Genomic DNA, 7,529 nt, shown 5'->3' with positions numbered 1-7,529 from the left:
GGTTCCGTTGGCCTTCAACGCCATTTCCAAAGCCTCCCTATTTGACTCAAGCTCAGCCTTTACCTTGTCAGAAGCCTCGGGCATATCCTTCCAAGTAGCCGCTTGCGAGACCGCCTCATCTCTCTCTTTCATGAGAGCTTTGTTGGCCAGCCTTTTCTTCTTAAGGGCATCGCCCAGTTTGACGATGTCCTCAGTCTATCTGGCCGCCTTCTCAGTATCGGCCTTGAGGGCAGTCTCGTGTCGAATCCTCTCCAAGGCTAGCATGCTTGTATTCTCGTCATGTAGCTTTTGGATGCTCTCCCAGGCCGCCTTGAGCTCACACTTCTGCTTCGGACGTCAGTCTTGGAAGGCAAAGAGCCTAAGGAGGAGTTGAGGACGAATGGAAGGAAATTAGTCTAAAAAGACGAAAAGTAAGCTAAGTGTTGAAATGGGGAAAAGTGTTAATAACTCAACGCAGATGTTGATCATAGGTCCGAGGTGCCCATCATGGATGCTCTAGTATTTGTCTTGAGCCTTGGCTGGGATGACCCTCTGTATGACGTCTCGGACGGCTTTTCTCTCGGCCCCCATTAGAGAAGAGCCGGGGAGTTGAGCGTCCGCTTCTTCGGAAATTTTTGGAAAAAGAAAACACAAGTCAGAAAGACGAAACGTGAAAACTAAGTTTATGAAAGTCATGAAAAATGAAGGTTGTACTAGTACCTTCTGAGAAAGAGGGTGGTGCTTGTGGACGCCTCTCCGGAGTTGGAGTAGGCGTAGGCTGCTGCTCGTGCGCCTTGGGCGGAGACAACTACCCTTCCTCAACATGGGAACTCGATGGCCGAGTTCCCAAGCACTCAACATGCGAAGTTAAGTTGTTGCGGATTGATTGATTTAGGGACGAATTTCCCTCTTCGTCCTTTCGGACGGTCTTGACTCGGGCCACCTTGGACAGTTGTGGCTCCGAGGGCTTGGAGCCCCCACTAAGTGTCAGTTGGGTTTGTTCTCCTTTAGGCTGCTCCTTGACAGCCAGCGACCGTGCCCTGGCCGCCTGCGTCCCTGAGAGGGTCTTGTACGCAGATATTTTGCGAGACTTGGACGACCCTCGTCCTTCGAAGTCGGTGTCGAACGCTTCCTTGCTGGCTTCGGGGTAGCTGACTGAGAAAAGAAAAAAAAACTTTAGTCTAACTAGTCGAGTAAGAAGTCACTGAACCACTCTGAAATTCAAGTTGGTTCGGTCATTAGAAGTAGGGTCACCACGTCCGAATAGAATGATGGGAAAGCCCCTCCAAAATAATTCCACTCGGCCAAGCTAAAGAACAATAAGGCTTTCCGAATGAAAATGAAAAGCACTCCAACCAGAGTATAGCAAGTTGGACGCCCCAAAAAAAAAAAAAAAGCTGAGGGGAGAACTGAAAATGTACTGTATTCGTACCCCCTTAGCCGCCTCGTATTCTTGCCTTAGGAGCTGATAGCGCTCCAAATTGAACTCGTTCATGTTAATCTCTCCCTTTTGTGCCGGGTCAAGATGAGACATAGCTTGTTCTGTCAAAAAGAAAAAGCAACATGTTAGAAAACATTTCAAGACAAAATGTGTTCGAATAGGCATGACACGAAATTCAACCTGGAGTGTAGTTTCGGAGCAGGCCAAACGAGGACATAAAGGCCGGATCCCTTAGCTAGCTTACTAAAGGGATCCATTTGGGAAGGATGGATACTCGCCGACCTCCCTGGTAGTCCTTCTTGACTCTGAAATAGTCAAGCTGATGCGCATGGTCTAGATGCACTAGGGGGCGGTTCGGTCGATGATCTCCTTGTCTGAGTTGAATAGGAGAAGAATTAAAATTGTTCATCTTCCTATTAAAATTCCGATCCTTGCATCAGACGAGGTAGAACCTCTGCTTCCAGTCACGCCATTCTGGCTGGGTGCTTAAGACGAACCACCCGTCCGCCTCCGCTTTCAATTTCACCATGTTGTGCATGTCGTAGAAGACCGAAAAGATAGCGGTGAAGCCTATCCTAAGGCATGTCACAAAGTACCCGAAAATATTTGCCCAGCTGTTCGGCCCTAGCTGGAACAAAGCAATTTGGTATTCGTCCAGCAGCTCCTGGACATATGGATGAAGAGGAAAATGAAGGCCAACCTCCAAGGCGGGCATATACACATTAAAGCCCCGACAAATAATGGTCAGATCATTTGAAGCGGCCACCGAATCAGAAGTTCTCGGCGGCTAGATTCTAAATTCCTCCCCCAACATGAGGAGCCTCTCAAACTTCTCAAATTTTTCATTGAGGAAACTCAGGGCTGTCTCCCCTATCTCATAATCGTACAGGCTGTCAAAATCATTCTCTTCCTCCTCAACCAAGGCGTTAGGGTTTTCATTGCCCTGTTTGGCCGGTTGTGGTTCGGGTTCCCTTACCGAACCAAAGTCAGCGGACAAAACTCTGTCTAGATAAGCACCTCGGCTAAGCTTCCTCCAACCGAGCCCTGTCCTAGCTCGGTCACCACCACATTTTCAGGCACTACGGGGGCCTCGCCCTTATCTTTAGTTCTGCCCCTAGAACCATGATTTCCAGATGGAATGTTACGGGGGCGATCGGTTGGCTCTGCAATGTGAATGCCAGTTCGAGGCCTGGCCGGCCCGAAATGATGATAAGGGAGTGGTGGTAAAGTTTGTTCGGACGCCACACGAGACTGTGGCTGATTTTGGGCAGATAGAACAGTGTCTGATCGAGGCCTCCCAAAAGAATGTCTCTCGGACGATCTTATGTCCGAGCTGATACGTTGTGTTGGGGGATGATTTGGGTTTCGCTTGGATGCTAACCTAGAAGAAAAAGTGTTTGGCTGATTTGCAGCCGGGGTCCATCCGGATGTAGAAGTGCCTCGCTGATTTTGGCGCTCCTCAAAAGAAGTAGTCAACTTGTAGGGAATATTTCAAGCATCCCAAACTTGAACCCCACTGTGATCATACACTTAAGCATGGTGGCGTCCAAAGGGAAGGAAGCTAGAGCAAAGAGTCCCCAACAAGTTTTAGGAACTTGTAAACCCTTCACAGGGTAAAGGTTACACCCCTTCATGATCCATGAGATCGCTAACTCCATAGTGGTCCGGAACCATGACTAGATATTCGGTGATGAAGGTACAAATCCAACCTAAAAGAGATTGAACCTGCCTTAAATATAGGCCTCTACTTTATTCTTCTCATATTCATGTGCGCTTTCTGACTAACATGCAATCAATATATTAATCCTAAACCTGTTTAATCTATGTTGGTTGAATATTAATGCACAAACAAAACTATTATTGGCAATCATTTGAATTAAAATCACATTAGCCTAAATAAAATTATTAAATTATCTTATTAAGCGTGATTTCAAGTACAAATTCCCTTTAAATCCGCAAGAGAGGGCGTGATAAAGAAATAACAATAATATATCAAGCAACATAATATTGATACAACAAATCATCATTGTCATAATCATATTCTCAATCTCAATAAAGCAAAATATTCGCAAGGTCCTAGGCATGATACTAACATGATTAATAACAAATCCTAGCATGTCACTAAACAATAAAGATCAAAGCTTTATCCCTAACATGATATTAACATGAAAGAAGAAATATAAAGCAACCTAATCATGATACTAGAAAGAAATAAATAACATCCTATCAAGATACTAGTAATTATTAAAATATAAGGAACATGATTTCTATATCACAAGAATAATTAAGAAATTAAATTACTTACTTTGATGCCTCGTATCTCTTTCTATCAAAACAATACACACGTTAGTAACTTCAAGGAAAATATTAAATCAAACAATTAATTTAAATAATTGAAATAGGGATTAGGGACCAAACCCTCAAAAATTATCAACCTTTCACGTCCAGGGCGAAGGAAACTTCGAACTTGGCTAGGTGTGTCTAAGACTCGTGAATGCGGAATTGTGTTTATGAAAAGGCTAGCTTAGAAAGAGGGAGAAAGAATAAGCTTCTAGCTTTTAAAGAGAAAAGTGAAAGATGATTGTTGATGATCAAGCTTGTTGATGATTTAAAAACGGAGAATATCGACCCTATTTATAAAAAAAATAGTCCGAAAACGATAGAAAAGAGTCAGAATTCGAATCAGAATAAAATTGGTTTTGTCGCAGCGCGACGAGACAGTTTTTTGCGGATTTTTATCATATCTTTTGATCCAGAAGTCGAAATAAGTCATATAATATGTCGTTGGAAATCTCTCGAAGTCTATTTTCCAACCCAATTAGAATCAGATTAAAATATTTTGTAAATAAAAAGATATGACCGAAATAGTGAAAGCATGTCAGTTTTGGATATAGTTTCATATTTCTCTCATATCTTTTTCATCATAGATTGGAATTAATATTATAATATATCAGTGGAAAGATAATTTCAAGATCTATCCAACCATATAATATTTGGATAAAAATTATGAGGCGCAAAAATAATATCTGATCATCTTTGAACGTCTTTCATTTCGAATAGAATTAGGACTTAATAAAAAAGGAAAGTTTTATTCAATTTCAAACTCTTTGATCTTGTCTTTTTAAAAAGGATAACTAAGATCTTTTAAAAACTTATAGAAGATTCTAATAAATACTAATTATTTTAGGAATGGGATTAAACCTTTGGACCCTCCACATGATCATTGGACCGTAGGTAAAATCCGATTTGAGCCCAATTTAGTATTTCGCCCATAACTTCCTCATTATTCATCGGAATTGGGCTTATAATATATCGTTGGAAATATCTTTTCGAATCCAATCCAAATACACTATTATTGGACTCTTATCATGGACCAAACTAAATTGGACTAGACATTTTCATAAATAGAGTACATTTTCGAAAACAGAAAGAAGTATTTTTATTTAAAAGATGTGAAAGACGTTTATCACAAGACTTTTCACATTTCACTTCGTTTGATAATCAATGATGTGAAAGATATTCATCACTGGGTTTGGTTTTTGGGGAGACACAATCAGGTTTCTACACAACTCAATCACCGAGCATGCGCTACCACCAGCAGTGGTTGAGGTGTTTATGTTTATGTTTGTATTGGTGGTCTCCACGTCCGTATTATTCGGATCATAGGAGGCCAAAGGTTGAATTATACAGCCTTCCGAATTTCTTGCAGTATAACGGTCGTACGTCTGCCTTGTACGCGCCATGTTCGACTGCAGGGACATAGAAGAATAGGTGGGGGTGAGTTGGTACGCACTAGAATTGGACCCACTCCATAAAGACGAAGACTTGTCCCTGTCCACTCTAGATTCCTCAATTCTAGGCGAACAGACGACCTCATGAGGAGAAATGGATGCAGCCGAGTGTTAAGCCAATGTGTGTTTGGAAATAAGACAAGTATAAAAACGAAAGGGAAAAAGGGAAAGAGAAAAAAGGAAAGTATTCGGTTACCTCTGTTCAAGTAGAAAACTTGAAGACTTTGAAGATCTTGATGAAGATTGACCTGAAAACTCAACTCCTTGACTAGGAAACTCCAAATGCACGGTGAAATTCTTGAAGATTTAAAGAAAACTCAACTTTCTTTCTCTAGAAGCTCTGACTTGTCTCTAGAAAGTGAAATAAACCAAAGTAACAAAATGAAGTCAAACCTTTGCTATTTATAGGCGAAAATTTATAGGGACAGGATGGTAAAATCCCTTTCCCGCCTAAAGAAATCCAATAGTTAAACTTTTCGAAAGATTAACCTAGAAGACAAAAGGTTAAAACCCATTCCGTCATTAAAGACGGGAATTCGGACATGCGTCATAAAGACCCGTCAAAGTCAACAACCCTCTTGGAACTTAAACCATCTTCCTGAAAAATATGGAAGGAGACTGATCATTTCCCAAAGGCCAGTCGGCCCACATCGTCCGCCTGACTATCTGATAAAGTCCACTAAGGAGATCAGGCGAACCGGACAAGGCATTCCGCCTAAAAACTCTCAGATGAACAGATGAATCTGTTCGACCTCTGATAAAGCTCCTAAATGCTCGAAAAGTCTTAGTACTCAAACGAGTGGAAGATTAGAGGAGATGACCCACAGAGTACGAGTCATCCCCTCTGAGGGGCAAATGTTTAGGGTAAAAATACCCCTAAAAACGTGGACCAATCCCATAGAGACACGTGGCCTAAATTTAGAGGCGACACGTGTCCCTATAGGAAGACGACACGTGTAAACCCTAAAAGGAGCACTTGAATATAAAGAAAAAGGCATCCTTACATTAGGAGGCCCAATTCCCTATACAGCTGCAAAACAGTGCCCCCATCTGACATGTGCCGTCACCTGATTGCTCAGCCAATCAGAGCACGAAAATCTAGGGTACTAACCCTAAGGGGCACAATTTCCCACCCCTATAAATACCCCAATAATTTATGATGGAAGGGGTGGATTGTGACATAACATTTAAGAGCACAACAAGCTAAGCTCCAACTACTCTCTACTTTCTCTCTCTAGTCTTTCCGTTTTCCGATTACTAACTTGACTGTCGGAGGCGATTATTCCGGTAACGGAATATTCGTTATTTTGCAGGTGTCTGATCCGTGCCATTTATGGCACCTTTAGGCTATGTTTTCTTTATATTTCTATGCTCCTTTGTAGTCGTTTATGTCGTGTTTTTAGAGAATAATGCTCGATTCGCGTGTTTTTGTGTTAGTTTAGAGAAATGCATGCTTTTAATGGTTTTCTTATCATTTTATTCATTTCTCGGCTATTTCTCTTGCTTCTATGTTTCTTTGTGTTTTTTTGTAGGTACGTCGCGGGCTATATGCATGGAAATTGAAAATAGCACCCACTAGCATCAATATGCACTTTTCGGAATTGAATTTGAGTTTGAAACAAAGGAAAACGAAGGATTGCAAAGTTTCAAATAAGACCTTTGTTCATTGCTTCAGCCATATCTCAAGTTCTACAACTCGGATTGATGTGATTCAAGTTGGGTTGGAAACTAGACTTAAAGAGCTTTCCAATGATAGGTCGCACGCCCTCATACAATTCATACATTGAGAGTTACAGCCTTCCGAAGTTAGCCCTGAAATTCTGCCGCGGGCGCGGGCTACAGTACCCGCGGGCGCGGGGTTGCTGCAGCTCCAAAACTGCCGTTTTTGGGCAGTAAGCACCCGCGGTTGTCCCGAGGGCACCCCGAGGGCGCGGGCCTTGGCCCCGCGGGCGCGGGCTTGGGCCGCGGGCGCGGCTATCGGGGTTTCCGTCTTCCTCCGCGGGCGCGGCCGAGTTCTCCGCGGGCGCGGGTTTCCGGGTCTTTTACGATTTTAAAGCTTCTTTTCTCCTTTTGTTTATATAGTTTTTGGTTTCCTTTATTCTTCATTCATGTAATTCTTTAGTTTTAGGATAGTTTTCTCTCTCTTAGGTTGAGAGCTTCTCTCTCTAGATTAGGCTAGCTTAGGAGTAGTTTTAGAGAGAGAAAGTGAAGAATTTCAATGGTGATTGAGAGATTGAAGATGCAAGTGTGACAATTGTGTTGGAGATCTTCCTAATTATCAATGAGCATTTCTAAACTCTATCTCATTCAATTGCTTT

The sequence above is a fragment of the Chenopodium album genome, chromosome 13, assembly GCF_948465745.1.
Source record: "Chenopodium album chromosome 13, dcCheAlbu1.1, whole genome shotgun sequence".
Classification (NCBI taxonomy): domain Eukaryota; kingdom Viridiplantae; phylum Streptophyta; class Magnoliopsida; order Caryophyllales; family Amaranthaceae; genus Chenopodium; species Chenopodium album.
Note: the sequence above shows the minus strand (reverse complement) of the source record.